Here is a 23,601-nt window from a genome sequence, read left to right on the forward strand (position 1 = left end):
CAAACTGTGGAAAGAGCCAAGGTGTCCATTGACAGATGAATGGATAAAGAAGAAGTGGTATATATACACAATGGAATATTATGCAGCCATCAAAAGGAATGAGATCTTGCCATTTGCAATGACGTGGATGGAACTGGAGGGTGTTATGCTGTGTGAAATAAGTCAATCAGAGAAAGACATGTATCATATGACCTCACTGATATGAGGAATTCTTAATCTCAGGAAACAAACTGAGGGTTGCTGAAGTGGTGGGGGGTGGAAGGGAGGGGGTGGCTGGGTGATGGACATTCGGGAGGGTATGTGCTATGGTGAGCGCTGTGAATTGTGCACGACTGTTGAATCACAGATCTGTACCTCTGAAACAAATAATGCAATTTATATTAAGAAAAAAAAAGAAGAAGATAGCAGGAGGGGAAGAATGAAGGGGAGTAAATCGGAGGGGGAGACAAACCATGAGAGACGATGGACTCTGAAAAACAAACTGAGGGTTCTAGAGGGGAAGGGGGTGGGGGGATGGGTTAGGCTGGTGATGGGTATTAGGGAGGACACATTCTGCGTGGAGCACTGGGTGTTATGCACAAACAATGAATCATGGAACACTACATCAAAAAGTAATGATGTAATGTATGGTGATTAACATAACAATAAAAAAATAAAAGATAAATAAAATGTGTCCTTCATATCATAAATTTGAAGTAGTGACGATTAAAATGCCTTCGAAAACAAGCAGCTGAAAGCACTTGAAAAGGGAGTTAATAAAACATATGTATTATATAATTTAACATTTTAAAAATACTTAGAATGGTGCCTGGCATGTAGTAAACACAATACAAGTATTTGATAAGGAAGTGAATTCAATAAAAATATGTACATGTATTTTTTACTGAACATCTACCCATATGGCAGGCACTGAGCAAAGTGCTGGGGTTAAATGATAGGCCAAAATGGTGGGGTTAAGTGATAGGCCATTGTCTCCATTGGAATTTAGAGTCTAAAAGTTAGACACTTAGATAATCACATAAAGATAGAATTAATAGTAATAAAGACATATCTGGTGCAATGAGTACATATGATGTAGTCTGATGAGTTAAGAGGTTTCAAAGAGGAAGTAATACTTGAACTAAATTCTGAGTCATGGAAAGAAATTAACTAGGCCAATGAAAGAGCATGTGTTAATTCTCTGGCTAAGGAATAAAAATGTCACCTTTTTGAAAATGAGAGCAGATTTATTTGACTAATGTAAAGAGTATGAGGTGTACAGGTGCTTACAGTAAAGTTGGAAGGTAAGTAGGTGTTACTTTCTGCAAATCTTTTAAACCATGCTAAGGAAAGGATGGAGATCCTTATCTTCAAATCAGTGAAGGACATCAGAGGTTTTAAGTACAGAATGAGTATGTCTGTGTGAGTGTGTATATCTGCATGCAAGCATGAGTAGGAGAGGATAGAGACAGAGACAGAGTGAGACAGAGAGAGAAATCCTAAATGAAAAGAGAATTCTGGCCCCCGTTTAGAGAATGGGATATGGGTTCAGGGGCAAGAGTGAATGCAGGGAGATGGGTGGCTAATATAGTCATCCAGGAAAGAAACAATGATGTCATAGACTAAGGAAATAAAGTGGTAGCTGTGGCTTTAGGGAGAAGTAGATAGATTTGCCTGTTAAATCAATACAGTTTATTACTGCATTGGATTTGGGGGAGAGGTGATAAAAAAAAGCAGTATTAAGGATGACTCATGGGTTTTCATTTTATATGTCCTTCATTGATAAAAAGAAGAGTGGGGGAAGTGGGAGATTTTGGAGTTTGGCTTTAAATGTTTTGAGTTTGAGGTAGCTTTGTGAGTTTTACTACACTTGATCTTAGCCAAAAGGCCGAGAAGCGATGCTTTGTGAGTTTTTCAAGTAGAGCTATGAAGGAGGCAATTGCTATTTGGGATTTGAGCTCAAAGAATGGTTTGAAGTTGGAGATATGAATTCAAGAGTTAACTATATTTAGTTGGTAATGGAAGCCATGTGCATGGATGAGTTTGTATAGAGATTACAGAGTGAGAGGAATACAGGGCTTGTGATGAATCCTGAGGAATTTCCATATTTAATGAGTGTATAGAGGGACTAGAGCTTCAGGGGAGACAGATAAGTGAGGAGGGCACCATCACAGGAGGTCTTTCTAGAAAAGTGGGATGATCAACGGTGTGGAATGCTGCTGAGGACTGGTGAGAAGGATTGGAAAAAAAAAAAAAGAGCAACAGGGCAGTTTTGGGGGACTGTAGGGTCAGATGATAGACTGAAGTGAAATGAAGAGAATGCTCCAGAAAATAGCAAATTGGATCAAACAGACTAATTTCTGTTTAGGAGTAGAGGAGGCTTAGTCTGGAGTTCTGCTTACTGATTCTAAAATGTGAATGAAAAACAGTCCCAGGAACTGGCAGACACCATCTTAACCATCTTAACCAAGTGATGCAAATTAGCATCTTCAGTAATAGGATAAACTGATATCCTGTGCCTCCTAATGGGATCATCTCTGAAGGATCCAGCAGAACTTAGGTAGACGTTCAGCCAACAATGCATAATCTGAATTCAGTCATGGGTCAACAATCAGACAAGCCCAAATTGAATTGGTCTGTACTCTTAAAAATCCATGTCATGAGAGAAAAAGGAAGGCGGAGGCACTGCTTCCGATCAAAGGCGACTAAACCAACACATAACTAAATGCAATGTGTGCTATTGAATTGGATCCTGAATCCATTATTGGGACAATTGATGACATTTGAATATGTACTGTATATTCGACACTAAGAGTCTTATAACAATGTTAAATTCCTGAATTAGATTATATTCCTACTATTATGTAAGAAAACATCCCTGTTCTTAGGAGATACATGTCAAACTATTCCTGAGTAAAGGATCTCAAAGCTGCAGTTGACTTTCAAATGATTCAGCAAAAGTAGTATGTATCTATGTATATAATGTACACACAGACACACACTAAGCAAATGTGACAAAATGGTAGAAATTGCTGACTCTATTCTTGCAAGATTTCTGTAAATTTAAAATTTATAGAAAAGTTCATTGTGCTATTTATGCAGTTTTTCTGTAAATTTGAATTTTTTTCCTAGTAAAAAAATTAAAAATGTATCAACTATCAGCTCCACACCATCTGCTGTTACTTGTTATTCAAAAAAATGTGTCATACACAGATTAGAAAGAACAATTTTGGATATTGTGAGTATTAGTAACAGCATTCATCTGTGGTCATCAGTATAATTTGAACCCTAATTTCAGGGGTTAACAGAGGAACCAGGACAGATTCCCCCCATGAGTTTTCCTTCACAAGACATTCTACTGAAATTGTGAGACCTTTTTTTTTCCTCTCAAAAAATCATCACAATGATTCTACATGAGAACTTAGATAGATTAAGCTAGCATCCATGGATACCATTCTAAGTATAAATCTGGATTCCAGGTATCGTAGGGAACATGGAGATGAATGTGACCATCAGGGCTCTCAAGAAGCATGTGGTCCAATATTGGTGCTCAGACGAGATCACACTACCACAAAAATTTGTGAAAACACAATAAATGAACTTCAGAGGACGAAGAAGACTACAGAGCAATATTTCTCAGACTCTGGATTGGCCATAGTGGTAAAATGTCACCACTACAAAAATGTTGGGGAAATTTACATACAAGAAGGATATGAGAAACCACTTTCACTATCATTTTATATGGAGAGGGCATATTAATACCAAAAACAATGAAGGATAGTATCAAAGTAAAGTTCTTAAAATTAAATGAATTTCATTGTATTGGGAGAAAAAAAGAATAATAGAAGCTCAGTGACTGGTGCCAGCTAAATTAAGGAGTTCTGAGAAGGTCAAAACAGTTTTTTAATATTGAAAGGAAATAAGGGCACCCGGGTGGCTCTGTCGTTGAGCGTCTGCCTTTGGCTCAGGTCATGATCCCAGAGTCCTGGGATCGAGTCCCGCATTGGGCTCCCTGCTCAGCGGGGAGCCTGCTTCTCCCTCTGCCTGTCTCTCTTTTGTCTCTTCTGAATAAATAAATAAAATCTTTAAAAAATATATATTGAAAGGAAATAAGACTCACTTGAGTCCTTAAGCAGCTATGCTTGTTGCAGGTAATAGAAATAGGCTTTGAGAAATTCACACGTAGGAAACCTACATACAGGAAAAAGGCCTGTGTTATTTTCTATAGCACATCATGGGCATTCAGTGAGCTACACATGCATAATTGGGGTAGAGGTAGTAAATATTGAATTAAGTAATTAAATAGTGTCTTGAAGTCTTGAAAACTTGAACCTAATTTCAAAAGCATTTAAGAAAATGTGAGAAAAGTTGCTTATTTAAGAAAAAAAATTATAAATGTGTGTATATCTATATACCTAGACATACATATACATATTCCTTCTAAAATATTTGAAAATAATGCTTCAAATTGATTGAGAGAAATACTGAGTTACATTATAGATACCACTGTTGAGTTAATCTGTCCAAATTTCCCTAGTTTTAACCAAAAAAAGTACACATAATACCTGTTCAGTATGAGAAGCAAAGATTAAAAGGCATAATATCAGTTTTGTATAATACTTTGAACTGCTGATAGATGTTTCCAGTGGACATATTTAAAACCAGACTTTTCAACTCAGTGCAACAATGAAACTTATTCTTTTGGACAATTCAGTGAACTCACCACATAATTAAAAAGAGAGCAGTTACATGATAGTAAAGTGAGTTTGTGGAAAAACAAAAAAAATGACCTTGTGCCTTGTTTCCATAAATAACATGTTTGAAAGCAATTAATTTACTCATGGTTAAAACAAACTTGCAGACATTAAATATGCATCCATTTTTCATTTTACTCTTAGATTACTTTCTACTGAGTACCCTAACGTAAGCTGTGTAGTAAACTACATTACATTTCAAATTTTCCCAGTTATGAACTTAGGTTCAATATTTATGACTCTTTTACTATGTATTATCCTGCTAAAGCTTCCGGCAAGTTCACTAATGATGAATGTTATCTTCTGGCTTTCTGACTGCTGTGTCCTAGAGATGCATTATAAAGAGTGAGGTGCATACTTAACAGTCAAGAGGAAATCCTGCACCAAGGATAGTTGTCAGTCAAACCAGCTCTCCTGTTCTTTTTATAAACGGGAATACAAAACTAGAAAAATCTGAGATCTCCTTACAATATCTTCATCACAGATCAGTGAAATGCAGTTCGATCATGATGTCATTAGAATCAGAAATATGTCTTATTAGTGGATTCGACAGAGGTAGATATTTCTTAATATTCTCAAAACATTTTGACTTTGTATCACTTGTCTAGTCCAGCCTGTGGGATTGAATAAGAGACCTGCTTGCTGATCTTATCCCCTCAGTCTTTAATGCATCTATTTCCACACTAGCCATTGTCACCAAGATCTGGGTATTATCTCTGCTACAACTCCTTGCAGAGGAAAAGGAGCTATGAGAGAGTGATGCCTCCGTGTTTTTATCCAGCCTTGCAGTCTTTTTTTTTTTTTTAAAGATTTTATTTATTTTATTTTAGGGAGAGAGCACGCACATGAGCAGGGTGAGGGGAAGAGGGAGAGGAAGGGAGGGAACCTCAAGCTGACTCCACGCTGAGCCCGGAGCCCAGAACCCCACGAGGGATGGATCTCACAACCCTGAGATCATGACCTGAGCTGAAACCAAGAGTCGACTGCTCAAACAAATGAGCCACCCCCTGCCTTGCAGTCTGGATAAGTCATCAGTACTCTACTCCGCCTCAGTTTCTTTATTCCCATTGGAATCATTTCACAGCCCCCCCCCCCCACCAGGGTGTGAGCTAATAGCACCATAGACATTATGCACATGAAATTAGTACCTCCCTAATGGTATGCCTATCTAGAAAAATAACCCATGGGGATTGAAAGGCATGAATAGAATGCAGGGAAATTGGAGGTATGGTGACCCTGGGAGAATGCCCTTAAGGCTGCTTATTATTCAAAGCTTTGGTAGAAAGCCTGAGAGCATAAGAAATAGATTTGAATAGATTAAATCCATTACTCAGGTATTTTCTGAGCTGTGCTTATTTACCCACCATAGAGAAGAAATAGCTGATAAGAAACACTATTGGATAATAGGGAGAGAACAAGGAAAAATAATAGGAAATGGCTCAGTGGAGCTGTTTATGGCAAGTGCAGTTCATGGACATGTTTCCTATTGTCCTCTGCCCTGAAGTTAGAACAGAATGCCTTTGCAGGGTGACTTTCTTCAGAAGTCCTTGGAATGTGGCTTTATTAGATTTAGAAACAAGCTAAGCGATTTAGAATTAATGTTTAAATTTTCTGTCCTATATTTATTTACAGGGGAGCAATCTGAGATTTAGGGATAGACAACCTAATCCCAAACATAATCTTGGCTCCTATGGCTTTTGAGATGAGTCATCAAATACTTTACTTACAGGAATTTTACTTTTTTCATTTTTTCTTATGCTGCAACTTTATTGCACATCCATAGACTTGATTCTGTTAAGTTAGCTTTTGATTCCTAAAGCTGAATGCCTAAGGTAGGAGAGAAAAAGCTTTAATAATTTTACCGTGTTACATTTTATATTCAAATAAGGTATTATAACCAGTGTGAGCTAAATTGAAAGCACACATGGGGAAGGGGCAGTTAAAACTTTTTTCATTGATATTCTCAGGACTACAAACTCACCAGGGCCACTTTGGGGCAAACCAATCAAATCAGAGTTCATTCAAGTGTCAATATCATAATGTGGAAAGGGCATCCACTCTGTGTGAAGATAAGGGGGAGGGACAAGGCATTATCCACCAATAAGGAATGCCAAGATGGTAGGCAGTGTCTCTATTGCTATTTTTAAAAACTATGTGGGTCAGCATTTGCAAGCCTGGCAAAACAAACAACTATTTCTTCACAGACTAGTACCAGCTCTTTAATGATCAGAAAGTACCTTGCAAGTTGGTCATGATTATTACTAAACTGGTCTTCTGCCACCATTTTATTTCCGTGTTATTTCATATTTAGGAAATGGATTAATTCTTATTATTTTCCTAATTTAACATTTGGTGTATCTATATACAAATGGTATTAGAACATAAAAACTGCTCTGCAACTTATCTTACTTTAACAAAATACCAGGAGCATCTTTTCATGCCAGGCCACACTACCCGGTTGCAGAGTATTCCAATTCTGTATGTAATTATTTACAAAGGCAATCCTGTATTGAGGGTGTTCCCCACCTCCCATTTTTTCCTGCTTATACAATTATTCATTCAACTTATGTTTTCTTTAGTCTCCAAGTATCAAATTTTATTTTATTTTTTTAAAGATTTTATTTTATTTATGTATGTATGTATATGTGTGTGTGTGTATGTATGTATGTGTGTGCATATGTATGTATGTATGTATGTATTTGAGAGAGAGAGCACAAGCAGGGGGAGCTGATGAGGGAGAGGGAGAAGCAGGCTCCCTGACGTGGGGCTCAATCCCAGGCCCCCAGGACCTGGGAAGTCAGATGCTTAACTGACTGAGTCACCCAGGTGCCCCTCCAAGTATCAAATTTTTGAACAAATTTTAGAGGGGTGGTGAGTCTGGATACCAGTGGCTTGGCATTAATTAAATGCTGAGGTAAGCCTGGCATGGTCTCAGTACTAGTTCTTAGAGACACTAGTTGACCTGCTAGAGGTAGCAAAAGTTTGATTGCTTTAGCAGTACTGATTATCTCTAACATTGTGTTAAATTTTGAAAGATTTTTAAAATAAATTATATATTCATGTAAACCTTCTATGCATCAGCCATAGTGCTGTGTTTTCTTCTAATATTAAACTTTTATTAGAGTGAGGTATAGAATTAAATAACAATAGCTGGCATTTATTATAAATTTTCAAATTTTATTTGTGATATATATATTACTGTACATATGTGGCAGGTACAGTTGCTGGTATGTATAGTTGCATATACCATATATGTACTAAGTAAAGAATCATAGTAAAATTAATACTTACATCCTCACCACTCAAGTTAGGAAATAAAACTTGATTAGTGCTTTAGAAGACCCCTGTGCTATGCCTTGATTGCATCTCCTCCTTCCCCACCCCACCCCCAGTTACCACTGTATTGAATTTTGTCTTAATAATTCCTGTCATTTTCTTAATAGGTTAGCCAGCTAGTTTTGCTATAGGAGTACCTAGGTATGTGCTCCAAAGCAATATATTTACTTTTCCTTATTTTTGAATCACATAGAAGTGGTATCATACAGTATGTATGCTTCTAGGACTTGCTGGTTTTGATCATCATTCTGTTTTTGAGATTCATCCACGTTTATATGTGTAGTAGATTGTTCATTTTTACCAATGTGCTGCATCACATGAACATACCACATTTTATTTATCTATTTTACTGGTAATGACTATTAACCCAACATAGTAGTGCTGTCATAGACATTTCTCTACTTGTCTTCTAGCATACATACGTAAGACTTTCTGTAGACAGTGGCATTCACACTTTTGCCTGAGATACACAGTAAAAAACTGTATTTTTCTTCACAATTCAGTTAGCACACATATATGACATGTAAAGAAAGCAATTTCACAAAACAATACTTACCCTTACTAATTGCAGTGCATTCTAATATTTCTATTCTATTTCATTTTTATTTTAATTTTGTTTTTTTTAAAGATTTTACTTATTTTGTTTTGTTTACTTAATTTTGTTTTGTTTTTTTTTAAAGATTTTACTTATTTGAGAGAGAGAGCACGTGTGCGTGAGAGAGTACAAGCAGGGAAAGCAGCAGGCAGAGGGAGAGGGAGAAGCAGACGCCCCGCTGAGCAGGGAGCCCGATGCGGGACTCCATTCCAGGTCCCTGGGATCATGACATGAGCTGAAGGCAGATGCTCAACCGACTGAGCCACCCAGGCACCCCTCTGTTTCATTTTTAATTGAGTGTGTCATAACATGCAGTTTGAAACACATTGCCTTTGAATACATACACAGGAGTGGAAGTATCATGTCACCGCATATGCACATGTCCAATTGTATTAGATGATGCCAAACACTTTTCCAATGACCTTTTGTGGTACCATCTTCATTTCTTCATTCATTCTCTCAATCCTTTGACTATTTTTCAGTTGGTCTGCCTATCTTTTTATTAATTCATAAGGTATACTTTATATAGTTTGGATGCAAATTCATCATCAGTTAAATATATTGTAACTATCTTGGTCAATTTGTAGCTCATTTTTTCACTCTTTTAATGGTGTCATTTGATGAACAAAAGTTCTTAATTTTTCAATCTTCCCTAAGGTTGTTGATTTTTAAGCCTTGCTTCAGAAATCCCTTTTTACCTTGAGGTCATGAAGATATTCTCTTATGTAATCCTTTGAAAGTTTTATACTTTGGCTTATAAATATTTAATCAATCTGAAATTGATTTTTTTATATGGTGTGAAGTAGGAGACAAATTTCATTTTTTCCCAATGGATACACTAAATTATTTCAGAACTCTTTCCTGCAGTGCCTTTTCATTGCTTTTGCAGTGCCAACTGTATTATTCTGTATGGGTCTGTTTCTAGACTCTGTTCTATTCCATTGGTCTATTTGTCTCTGTACCAATACTATGTTGTCCTAATTATATAGCTTTGTAATAAAACTTGATATCTGGTAGGGTCAGTTTCTTCAGCTTGCTGTTTTTCTTCACTTAACTTGACCTTGGTCCTAAGGTCTCCTATATAAATTTTTAGAATGACTTTGACAATTTCCCCAAAATAAGTTTTGGAGATTTTGATCAGAATTGCTTTGAATCTCTACATCAATATGGGAAGAAGTGACCTTTTTAGGACAGAAAGTTTTCCTAACTAGGAAAATGGTCTAACTCTCCATTTTATTCAGGTCTACTTCAGTGTCTGTTAATATGTTTTATAATTTTCTACAGATAGATCTTTCCACTTATTGAATTTATTTATTAGTACATTATATGTTGTTATACATTTGTTATGTAAAAATGTGATATATTTTAAAATATTTATCTTATATGTACAACTTCTCCTTTCTTTTTTTTTTTAAAGATTTTATTTATTTATTTATTTATTTGACAGAGAGAGACACAGAGAAAGAGGGAACACAAGCAGGGGGAGTGGGAGAGGGAGAAGCAGGCTTCCTGTGGAGCAGGAAACCCGATGCGGGGCTCGATCCCAGGACCCCGGGATCATGACCTGAGCCGAAGGCAGACGTTTAATGACTGAGCCACCCTGGCGCCCTCAACTTCTCTTTTCAATCTAATAGTCTATCTGTAAATCATTTGAGTTTTATACTGAAACTATCATATGATTTATAAATGATGACATTGTTTTTCTTCCTTTCTGATTTTTATGCTTTTTTTTTTTTTTTATTTCCTTTTTTTTTGTTTCTGAAGAAGTGTCAAGGGAAAAATGAAGGGGGGGAATCAGAAGGGGAGATGAACCATGAAAGACTATGGACTCTGGGAAACAAATTGAGGGTTTTGGGGGGTGGTAGGAGGATGGGTTATCCCAGTGATGGGTATTAAGGAGGGTACATATTGCAGGGAGCACTGGGTATTATACACAAACAAGGAATCATGGAACAGTACATCAAAAACTAATGATGGACCGTATGGTGACTAATATAACATAATAAAATAAATAAATAGAATTGAAAAAAATAGAATACTTTGAAAGGAAGTGATGACAGCAGACATTTTGTTTTGTTCCTGATCTTAAGAGAATCTTCACAACTATTTATCACTAAGTGCTGTGTGTACTTAGTTTTGTTATTTGTAGACACCACTTTGTGCTGTATTAACTTCCATATCCCTCTCGATTACTTTATTACTTTCCACTTGCCCCACCAGTTGGGTGCCCTGGGTGGCTGACCTATATGGACCACTTCAATGGCTTTTCTTGGCTTCTATTGGCTTCTTCTTGGGTTCAGTCACTGGATATGGCTGGCATTAGAGGAAGAAGTGCCGAGGGTGAAAGAAGAGGTGTCAGAGTTCACCTGGTTCTTTCACTGTGGATTCACCCAAGTCCTTAGTTTACATTAGGGTTTACTCTTAGTGTTGTATATTCTGTGGGTTTAGACAAAAGTATAATAATATGTAGCCATCATTATAGTATCATACGGAGTATTTTCAATGCCCTAAAGATCCTCTGTACTTCACCTGTTTATCCCTCTCCTCCCACTCCTGGCAACCACTGATCTTTTCATTTTTTCCATGGTTTTGCCTTTTCTGGGATGTCATAAAATTGGAATCATATAGTATGGAGCATTTTCAGACTGACTTCTTTGATGTAGTAATATGCACTTTTGGTTCACCCATGTCTTTTCATAGTTTGATAGCTCATTTCTTTTTAGCTTGAAATAATATTCCATTGTCTGGATTACTACATTTATTCATTTACATAGTGAAGGACATATTAAGAGGCTGTTTCTAAGTTTTGGTAGTCATGGGTAAAGCTGCGAGAAACATCATGTGCAGGTGTCTGTGTGGACATATATTTCACCTCTTTTGGGTAAACACCAAGACATGTAATTGCTGGATCATATGCTAAGAATATGTTTAGTTTCATAAGGAACTGCTAAACCATCTTCCAAAATGGTTGTACCATTTTGCAATCCTACCACGGATGAATGAGTGTTCTCATTGCAGCATTTGGTGTGGTCAGCGTTCTGGATCGGGGCCATTTGAAAAGGGTTAGTGATATTCAATTGTAATTTGCATTTCCCTGATGACACATGATGTAGGCCATCTCCAGTCAGCTTTTAGTGGGTAATTCTAACCTAATTCCTCTGTAGTCAGAAAGTGTGATGTGTTGGATATCTTTGAAATTTCGTGAGGTTAGCTTCATGGCTTAGCCCATGGTCAACTTTTGTATAATTTTTATGTCTGTTTAAAAAATTATAGGGGCAACTGGGTGGCTCAGTCATTAAGCGTGTGCCTTTGGCTTGGATCATGATCCCGCAGTCCTGGGATCAAGCCCTGCGTCGGGCTCTCTGCTCGGCTTGAAGCCTGCTTCTCCCTCTCCCAATCCCCCTGCTGTGTTCCTGCTCTCACTCTCTCTCTCTCTGTCAAATAAATAAACAAAATCTTAAAAAAAATTACATTTTCCCATTGCTGAATGCAATATTCATTCTGTCAACAAAAATTTATTGAGGGTCTACCAAGTGCCTAAGCATTGTTTTAGTTGATATAGATACAGCTATAAACAAAGGGACAAAAATTCCTGCATTTTTGGACAGCGTATCTAGGGGGAGGATTAAATTAAAAATTAATTAAACATTGGGTGCCTGGGTGGCTCAGTCGTTAAGCATCTGCTTTCAGCTCAGGTCATGATCCCAGGGTCCTGGGGTCGAGCCCCACATCGGGCTCCCTGCTCAGCGGGAAGCCTGCTTCTCCCTCTCCCACTCCCCCTGCTTGTGTTCCCTCTCTTGCTGTGTCTCTCTCTGTCAAATAAAAATCTTTTAAAAAATTAATTAAACATTAAAATTAAAAAGTGGAACATACAGTATGTTCAATAATGACAAAAAGGTAAGGGGAAAATAAAGCAGGAAAAGGGTCAGAAGTGCTAGAGGCAAAGTTTGTTAGTATTGGTCAAAGATGGCCTCCCTAACTAAAAAAGGTGCATTTGAGTCAAGTCTTAAGAAAGAAAGAAAGAAAGAAAGCCATGCAACTATTTATGAAATTGAATAAATATTAGCTATTATATTTGCATTTTATTCTCATTATTTTCATCAGCTATATATTCCAGAAATCTATTTTAATTATTTTGTAAGGACTTTGAAAATTTCTAGAAGTTCCTTTTTAATTTTATTTTTAAGTAATCTCTACACCCAACGTGGGGCTCAAACTTACAACTCTGAGATCAAGAGTTGTGTGTTCTACTGACTGAGCCAGCCAGGGGCCCCTAGAATTTCCTTTTAAAATCATTACAACTGTTCATATTTTCTCCATCAACCTGAAAATAAGCCTATCCTTTTTCTAAAGAAACTACATTCAAGAGAAATTTTGGAAGTTTCTCCCAGTTTGGATATCTCCTCCCCAAAAATATTGTAACAATGGTGTTTTACACAGTACTTTATGGTAAATTCACGATATTTAAATTACCCATCTTATCTACTAATATGAACACTTAACGACATTTTCCTCCTTAGGGAAATACCTTCTCAGTTCTGAAAAACCAATTTACAATTGGATCAAATATCACTATATATCCCTGAATTTAATTTGTACTTTATTTGATTAAAACTCCCCCCTCATCCTATTAGAAAAGTTTTAATGAGACTAAAATAACTCCATTTTAATACTTAATTTGAATTTTCTAGTTCAATGTAGAATAATTTCAGATATTACAGAAAAAAACATATTTTCTTTAATAATGAATTAATATATGTGAACAAATTATTTCTGGGCCTCAGATTTTTCATCTATAAAAAACGAGCTGGTGTTCTGGTTTATTTTCCTTTTCGATCTTTTCCAGTCTTGCTTACCAATATATCTTCCAAGATAAAGTTGGTACCAGTATTCTTCTTATTGAGGAAAGAATAATATTGGAGAATAATTCCTGAAGTTTGTTTGCTAATGCAGAGCAGGGTACATAAAGGAAAGTGCCTTGAATAGAGATGGAGGGAAGCAGAAAAAGCAAAAGACCTGGAGCCTAACAACATGTTTGGAAGTTGGAACCTGAGGCGATGAAAAAAGCCAGAAGAGTTTTTAAGGAGGATACTTAATATTCAATTTAAAATCTTTTATGTTTCTTCAGTGTAAATTCCCAAATGGTCAGAATGGTATAGTGTAATTTTCAAAAGTTAATAATAAGGCTCTCATGCAAATATAAAATGAACATATGTCAAGGATTTTATTCAACTCATTAATTAATGCAGGAAACTGATATTAAGACTAGTTCAAGTGAGAATGTGAAGAATGGTGATAAATATGAAATCAGGAATTTGCTAAGAGATACAAAACTGGTTAATTTCTTACAGAGCAGTAACATTTTATGTTTGGGATCGATCTTTTCTGTAAAGCAGAAATGAATTGTATCTTTACTGGGCACAATTCATTCTTATTGCTTTGGACAAGAATCCTTTGTGTTACTATCAGTTTTTACAACTCTGAGGGAGTTGTAAAACAGCCTAGTTAATAGAAAGATAATCAGAGGTGCACACCTGGATAAAATCAGATAATCCCTAGAGGGTCCACTAGACCGTGTGTAGGCCTTCACTGAAAGCACACACAGTAATCTCAGTATTATCTGTTGCTCATTTTAAAGTCATAGACAGTTTTTCTTGGTGGAGAGGACAAGTAGCACCCACCAAGTCGTATGATTATGGTAGAGGATTGAAATACTTGTTTGAGTTGATGTGTTAAGGAAACAAAATAGCATGGACAGAATGGTGTGAGAGTCTATGCACTAATCTAATTAAGTAGAAACTGGAGTTCCAACACTTAGGTGATCCTGAGAACAGAGACTGTCTGGGAAGTCTTGGAAGAGGACATTGGACTGCTTATGAGATGTAACTGGGGGTCAACCAATCTTGTCTGGATTTTAATTGACAAGGAAACCCCAACCACAGCTGACCTTTTGGCTGCACTGTTCATAAAATGATATTCAATTGTGAGAGTCAATTTCCTTCCACTTCTGTGGGGAAGTTTTGGAAAATAAAAAATTCTAAAACCTATTAAGTAATGGTGACATCCTCAAACATAGCAGTGATTACATTGCTTTTCCAAAGGCCAGTCTAACACTTCAACATCCTTAAAGACCATGGCTGTTCCTGATTTGGTACCTAATATTAACAAAATCCGTGAGTAGATAAACAGAGATGTGCTTTTATCAGCAATGGCTTTTGAAGTGCCCTCATAGTGGCTGAGGATTCTTCTCATCTACTTTGTGCCTATCAGAGATTGCAGATCACTGTTTGATAAGTTTGGTGTTAACTAGAGAGATCAGAGATCTAGCTGGATTTGGTTCCAACAACCAAATCAAAATCTGAAGTTGGCTATTCTAGACTTCTTAATGCTACAGTGCCATTTTGTAATCTTTGGGAGAAATTCAGGACTGGTTCCAACAGATAGCATAGCAGTGTGGTCAAGAGTTCTGGTTCTATAGCCATTTCCTTGAGTTTGAATCATGATTCTCTCTCTTACCAGTTATGTAGCCCTGGTGAGTCACCTAAATTCTTTCTGGCTTAGGTTCCCTAATCGTAAAACAGGATGACAGACATACCATTTTCAAAGAGTTGAAATGAGCATTAAATAAATTTGTGTAAAAAAGCTTGACACATATTAATGACTATATGTATGTTAGCTTTTGTTCTAAATTGACAGTTTTATCTCACAAGATCAAGGTTGAAAAATGTTTCCATGAGTAATATACTTTCAGATATGTTCAAATACACATACAAATGTATATACACATGTATGTATATGATATATATAATGTATTATATGTGTGTATGTGTATGTATGTATATTTACCAGAGGTGTATGGAGCAGAATTCTACTCAGAGAAATAGAACAGATAAGATACACACACACATGCACACACACACACAAAGAGAGAAAACATGTAGCACATATTCTATATATTGTATATAGACACGTATATACACAGAGATAGAGATTGATTTCAAGGAGTTGGCTTCCACAGTTGTGGGGCCTGGCTAGACAAGCCTGATATCCATAGGGCAGGCCCAACAAGCTGGAACTTCTTGGGTAGCAGCTAACACTGCAGAGCACAGGCAAAATTTCTTTTTCTCAGAGAAACCTCAGTTTTGCTCTTAAGGGCCTTCAACTGATTAGATGAGGCCCACCCATATTATTGAGGAGAATCTCCTTAAAATCAACTGAGTATACGGGTGCCTGGGTGGCTCAGTCGGTTAAGGATCTGCCTTTGGCTCAGGTCATGATCTCAGGGTCCTGAGATCAAGCCCCACATTGGGCTCCCTGCTCAGCAGAGAGCCTGCTTCTTCTCCCTCTGCTGTTCCCCCGCTTGAGCGCTCTCTCTCTGTCAAATAAATAAATAAAATCTTTGAGAAAAATCAACTGAGTGTAGATGTTAACCACATCTGCAGAATACCTTTATAGCAGCAACTAGATTAGTATTTGAGTGAACAAGTGGTTACTGTGGCCTAAAACTAACCATCATTAGAGGCTTTCAATTCCAGATTGCACTCCCTGAGGTCTAGGCTTTTTAGTAAAGGATTATGAGGGACACTTTCATCTGGGCACTACTAGTCCTACTCTGCTGACATCTTTTGTTTTCAATTCTGAGAGATACAATTAAGTAGTTATTTGTTAACAATATCCAGCTACCAATATCCAGAAGTTATTTTTCCTCTATTTTTTCCCACTTGAGAAGTACTTTAAGAAAATTATCAAGAAGTCAGTTGTTCCTGGCACAAGAGTCGGTCACTTTCCATCATCCACTTGGGGCACAACTTTCCTCATAGGAACTGAAGAGAGCCTTGAGGTGACGGGAGGGGCCTTACTTTTCTCCCATTAAGATTCTTGGAATCACAGAATTTCAGAAGCTAAAGAGCCACCCTCCTTCCTCATTTTACAACAGAGGCACAGAAGCCAAAGCAGCCAACATCACACAACAAATTGGTGTCTGAAACAGGAATACAACAAGATTTTCTAACTCCCTGGTGAGGTTTTAATCCCTCCTGATCTTTTCCACTCTCCTTTTCTTGGTCTACACATTTTCCTCAGGTATTCAAAGTATAATGACAAAAAGCTTAGCATTCAACCCAATGATGCTATAAAACATCTTGGGACTTTTTCAGGAAACTTAATGTTAAGTCAGGTAGTTATAATTTCATTTTTTCCTTCTTACTTATAGTAGTGGGGTGAATGGTGGAATACTTGGTAATATAATGCTGTAGATAAGCACAAAAAAATCTCAAGAGAAAATAGATACTTCAGTGTGAATCATTAAAAATGTAAATTAATGTTCATTTCTAAAATGTCTCAACCTATGTAAAAATGGGTAGAAAGCTTTGTTTCATTATCATATAGGCCAATAATAGCTACAAAAGGTGTCATCCAAAACAAGTGGATGTATTTCACGTGAACACTCAACCATATGGACACGGAGGACACAGTCTTTTATTAGAATTACCCATGAGCATATGTCTCCTTACATGCTACAGAAATCCTTGGATAATCAAATATCATTCATCTGTCTTAACCTCTAATGCCTAGAGCAGTCCTTGACACATATCTGGCAATTAAGAGATGAGATGAATGCCATGCTCTCCTAGAATTAAGGCCTCTACTTGTAATAGAGGTGGTTGGTAATGACAAAACATTTCCCAGTTCTTTTGAAACGGAGCAAATAACCATTACTTATTAGTTATTTATAAGATATACTTTCAGAAAATAGGTTCAGTGTATTTACACTAGAGCTATCAACAGATGTTTTCAAAGAGGAATGATAAGGCATGGAGATAACATGACATTAAAAGTAACACCATGAATTATTACTTTGTTTCCTCATATATAGTGGGAGTGGAACATGAGCTATATTATAGTTTTTTTGTGAATATTTTCCATTTTTTCCATTAAAAAGGGGCTTAATGATAAAAATAAGAATTAATATTTAGTATTTACTTAGTACTATATTGCACATCTAATTATAAATGTTGGGCTTGTAATATATAAAAAAGCTTTATAGGTTTGTTACATGTACATAGGACTTGTATAGTTATGTTTACACTACTGCAGGGTCAAATGTGCAGGAAGAAAAAAGTGAAATGGCTAAAACACAGAGGAATTTCTTATGGAAGAGAGATGCAGTAACATGATCCCACCAGTAGACATTGTAACACAGGCAGATCTTAGCTAGGAGGTCCTTTGTGGGGTAGTATTTGTTGAAGGTTGGAACTATTTCCAATTTGGTATTTATAAATAAATCATTCTTTGATAGACCTGCATTTCTTAAACATAATTTGAATTCTAGGACAAGCTCAGTCTCAAGAAGTTCATATTATTTTAGAGCAAAGTCTGTGAAATGTACTCTACTTAAATTTCTTAATTTTCAGTGTTTGGGATCAACCTTAATATTACCATGGAGAGGGTTATGTAATTCTCTGTAAGATTTGAGCCACTGAAGGGGAACACTGTACTTGTCTCTTATGCACTATAGTACTAAACATGTGTAATAATGGTAGCAGCAATTTCCATTTATTGAACATTTATTTAATGGTCAGCAATTATATTAATTTAATAATATCAAAATATCAATTAACTTAATAAATTCTATTTAATGTAGGCATGGCTCTAGGCACCTGGAACACATTTACAGTATTTGATGTATTTATTATCAGCTTTACAAGGTGGATTTATTATCTCCATTATAAAGGGGAGAACTAGAATCAGAGAAATATAGGAATCTAATTAAGAAGTGGCGGAGCCAGATTTCAAGGTGAGATTTGTCAGATTCCCCTAGGTCTGTTTCCTTTCTTCCATGGGGTCTGCACTCAGCAGATGTTGAATGAATGAATGCTCTTCTTTAAAATCTTTATAAACTATGGGACAGTTGCCCAGTATGCATGTAATTTTAAGGATCTAATGGGACCTTTAAACTTTAAGGAATTAATACTGTGTTCTAAAGTAGACATTTTATTTCTAATAGCACAAAAGCAAACATCTGGGTATTACATTCATTCATAAGGTTTGGGAGTGTTTCAATGGTTCTGATAGACCTTGTTTGTTCACACCTCCACTCAATACATTGATTTGCTATTGTACATCCACCAGGGAGGGGACTCCTTATTCACACATGCAAGATACCTTCTTTTTAGATCATCACTTTGATAAGCACATGTTCAACTGGAATCATCTTGAGTAAGGTTTAGTATATAAAAGTGTGATGAATTGACACATAATTCTCATCATGATTACAAAGTGCAAAATGTAAAATTCTCCTGACCTCTATAGGAAAAGAGTTTTGGCAAGCAATGTAAGTTTTCTCATCACTACAGGAAAGAGTTGGCAAACTGTCACTGACCACCAAGCTTAAATCCAATCTTGAGAACAAAGAGGAAGTGATCCTGTGTTCTATAAGGATAATCTAGAATTTTTATATGGGTCCTTATCTTAAGTACGGTTGAATAAAACAGTGAACAAAGAGTAAGAGTTATAAATTGTATATACCATTTACTGTATGCCAAGAAATATTAAAAGTGGTCTACTTAAATTTTCTCATGTAATCCTCCCACTTAAACCTGTGAGGGAGGCAGTATTAACTTCATTTTACAGATGAAGATGCTGAGTAGAGAAAGTAACTTGCCAAGAGGCACACAAGCAGCAAGGAGTGGAGGCAGGATTCAGACCAACATCTGCCTAATTCTTGTGCGCACATTCTTAACTTCTTTTCAAACTGCTTCTGAGAAGTCTTCCTTGACTTGAGGATTTAGGAATTTGACACAGTATAGGATGTCTGTGAACATCTGAGACTTCACATGCTCACAGCTGACTTTCCTTTCCTGTCCCACAACCCTGCCCCTGATCACCCTCCTCTTCTTTATTTGTCCCTTACTCCTTTTCATATGATCCCCCAAACATGAAAAATTGGCATCTCTCCAGTGCCCTACTGTTTAATTTGTTGCCAAGCTCTGTAACTTCTTCCTGCAATGTGCCTTGAATCGGTCTCTGACTTTTCCTACTGATTCCTGACTTTAGTTCAGAGCTCATTGCTTTCCATCTAGAAACCTGAAGTCATTTTCTGACTGGTTTTCTCTACTCCTTTATTATTCTTGTTGTTCTTGTTAGTACTATTATTGTTATCACATTTTATCATTGTTCTAAGATTCATCCCAAAGTTAAGCTGTGATGATTCCTGTCCCCTGATTTTTAAAAACATCCTTTCATCTCTTTTGCATTTGGAATTATGCCCAAATTTCTCACCTAAGGTTGTGGGGAGGCAAATTGAGACCTCTCTTCCCAGGGGCTATCAGAAAATACTTGGAGATTTTTCCGACCATTCTCAAGTAAGGCTGGAATTGAAACAGTACCAGGAAGTAGTCATATGCTTCTTATCGTAATGAGTCCTGGGTTGTTATTTCACAAGCAGGGCAATCAAGGCCATGTTACAAAGAGAAACATTATTTCCTCATAGGGGACTAAACTGTGTTGTGTTTAGAAGAAAATTAATGTTTGCTGTAGTGAGATGTGTTTGCCTTGGAGTACACTAGGGAGGAACCCAGCTGTGACCTTTGATGGTTCAGCGTCTTCCCCACATCAAGGGAGCAGAACCCAGTTACCCTTCCTCAGAGCCTGAAAAATCTAAGAAAGAAAAACTGCCCTAGGATTTGGTTGAAGATCAAGGCTCCAATGCTAGCAAAATTCAAGAAGGAAAGTAGCTTTCTTTTCTTGACAAGAAAGGGGTGCAGTTTTGAGATGAAAGAGTTTGGGATTCCATGTGTGGAGAGTTGAGATTGAAAAGGGATTATGAGGTGATGTTCCGAGGGATCTAAAAGATAAACCATGGCTGGGCATAAGAGAGGCAACCTTCCTCTCCATCACTCTCTCTAAGCATAAACTCTTACTCTGATTTTTCCTTTCTCCTTTTTCTCCCCCTCTTCCTCTTTTTAGCACTTATACTCCATCATCTATAAATTAGTTTGATTATTATCTATCTCCCTCTACTAAAATGTAAGTCCCATGAAAACACAGAACTTTATATTAATCATGGTTGTCTCCCTAAAGTCTTGAACAGAGCCTAGCTCAAGTTAAGCACGAGTAAATATGTGTTGAACAAACGAAGGAAGGCTAGAATGAAGGAAGGCATGAAAGAACCTTCAGAAGGCACCAACTGTGAAGTTTTTCCCCATCACATATGCTATGAGGGACTGAGTTGGACTCAGTTTTTCTATACAATTCTGCTTGGTGAAGCTTACCTGACTTTTTAAGAAGTAAGTTACTTAAATAAACCTAATATTGAGCAAAAGAAGTAAGGCACAAGAGAAGGCATACAATATGATTCCTGATTCCACTTATATAAAGTTTAAATAGACAGAAGTAAGCTATATTGTTGAAGGATGCCTTCAAGGTTTATAAGGCCACTTAAAAAAAAAAAAGGCAAGAGAATGATTATCAAAACCTCCAGGATAATGAAAGTTAGAAAGAAAGTGTGGTGGTCTGGGCTATTTTCAGCCAGTATTATGTACCCTCACAGCTCCCACAGGTTGCTTCCTCTCAGGTGGTGCTCTTCTGACTTTTCCATGAACTTGAACATATCTCGAATAATACCCAGAGTGGTTTGGAAGGTATTATGGTTACTATTATTGTATAGCAAACCACCCTAAAACTTAGTGATCTAAGAAAAGATTTTATTATGTTCATAGACTCCACCAAAGAGTACCAGACTAATTACTTGCTGATCTAGGGCTTGAATCAAGCCCTGAGTTCCAGTAGTTACTTTGTGTACTCTGACCCTTTGCTTTTCTTTCACTGCGTTTTTTCCCTCTTCATCTCCAAGTATTTTGGTTTTCAGGGAAGCAGAAACAATAAAGGATGCCATTCTCTTACTAGGTAAACTTCAATGCTGGAAATGGCTTTTGACCTGTCTGTTGATTTGTCTGAGAGCTTCCATCCTCTAGACCCTGCCTTAGGCCAACACTTGGTCAAGATGAAGAGAGAACAGAACCCCAAAAAATAAGGTAAGGGAAACAAGTAAGCTGAAACATTAAGTAAAAATTCATTATTACAATAGGAGGGAGGATTGGTTTCTTCTAAATAAACTAGTCAAAGAGAAGTCATAGGTGAGATTAGACAGTGACACGCACATCCTGGAATTCCAGACTTTGAAACAAGGCAATTTGTTGTTTTGGTTATAGAAAGCATCAATGTAAACTCATGGGAAAACAAAATCTAGGATTCACATCGGGTTTTATCTGTCTTCATGCTGAGCGTGCTCTCTTACTTGGATGGGATGTTGACAGATTCGCTGACAGATTGGCTCTAGCATTACAGAGGCACAAACATCACATGGGGACCCGATACATTGAGGTTTACAAAGCAACAGGTGAAGATTTTCTTAAAATTGCTGGTGGTACATCCAGTGAGGTAGCCCAATTTCTCTCCAAGGAAAATCAAGTCATTGTCCACATGCGGGGGCTCCCTTTCACAGCCACAGCGGATGAAGTGGTGGCCTTCTTTGGACAGCATTGCCCCATCACTGGGGGGAAGGAAGGCATCCTCTTTGTTACTTATCCAGATGGTAGGCCAACAGGGGATGCTTTTGTCCTCTTTGCCTGTGAAGAATATGCACAGAATGCGTTGAGGAAGCATAAGGACGTGTTGGGTAAATGATACATTGAACTCTTCAGGAGCACAGCAGCTGAAGTCCAGCAGGTGCTGAGTCGATTCTCTTCGGCCCCTCTTATTCCACTTCCAACCCCTCCCATTATTCCAGTGCTACCTCAGCAATTCGTACCCCCTACAAATGTTAGAGAGTGTATACGCCTTTGAGGTCTTCCCTATGCGGCCACAATTGAGGACATTCTGGACTTTCCACAGATATTCGAACTCATGGGGTTCACATGGTATTGAATCACCAGGGCCGCCCATCAGGAGATGCCTTTATCCAGATGAAGTCTGCGGACAGAGCATTTATGGCTGCACAGAAGTGTCATAAAAAAACCATGAAGGACAGATATGTTGAAGTCTTTCAGTGTTCAGCTGAGGAGATGAACTTTGTGTTAATGGGGGACACTTTAAATCAAAATGGCTTATCCCCACCACCATGTAAGTTACCATGCCTGTCTCCTCCCTCCTACACATTTCCAGCTCCTGCAGCAGTTATTCCTACTGAGGCTGCCATTTATCAGCCCTCTGTGCTTTTGAATCCACGGGCACTGCAGCCCTCCACAGCCTACTACCCAGCGGGCACTCAGCTCTTCATGAACTACACTGCGTACTATCCCAGTGTTTGAAAGATGTATGGTGATCCTGAAACCGTCAGATATGACAACTTCTAGCAACTTCAGGGGAAGTTTGTCTATACTCAGGCTGCAGTATTCTCAGCAAACATGATTGGACAGTGGACTTTTGCCCTATCTTTTGGTAGAGTAAAAAATTTGAGCCAGTGAAGCCAAATCCTTGTAGCAAGCAGCATGCCTGGCTCCTTGCTGATTGCAAATAGGCACTTAAAATGTGAATTTGAAATCGGGTGACTTCATTACTTCCAGCTAACATGGCATCATTGGTCTTTCCTAAGTTTTAAGTCTTGGACAAAAAAAAATACTAGTGTGTACCATCTCCATCAAGAACTCTGTTATGGAAGCTTCATTTGTGTGTTTCCATTTTTCATTCTCCATCTCCCTGTCTTCTGCACAAGTGTGCCCTCTCACTAAGTAATTCAAGAATAAGGTCTTAGAATCCTTAAGTCACAAACTTAAAAGAAATAAAAATCGTATTTTCCCACTCAAAAAAAAAAATTGGAGATTGGTTCTCCCTTCTCTATGTGGTATCTGGAGGCAAGACTGTAGGGTAGAAAAAGGTTCAGAAGAGTTAAAAAGCATAGACCAAACTGGCCATTTATACTCAAAGTGTTATTTGGTT

At 37.4% G+C, this 23,601-nt stretch overlaps 1 pseudogene; it reads left to right on the top strand.

The window, feature by feature from the left end:
- The first annotated feature begins 21,894 nt into the window (after positions 1–21,894).
- On the top strand, positions 21,895–23,315 carry LOC112807562 (epithelial splicing regulatory protein 1 pseudogene; annotated as a pseudogene).
- Positions 23,316–23,601: the final 286 nt, after the last annotated feature.

The sequence above is a fragment of the Callorhinus ursinus genome, unplaced genomic scaffold (assembly GCF_003265705.2).
Source record: "Callorhinus ursinus isolate GAN/ISIS: 27379988/994484 unplaced genomic scaffold, GSC_fseal_2.0 scaffold2, whole genome shotgun sequence".
Taxonomy (NCBI): Eukaryota; Metazoa; Chordata; class Mammalia; order Carnivora; family Otariidae; genus Callorhinus; species Callorhinus ursinus.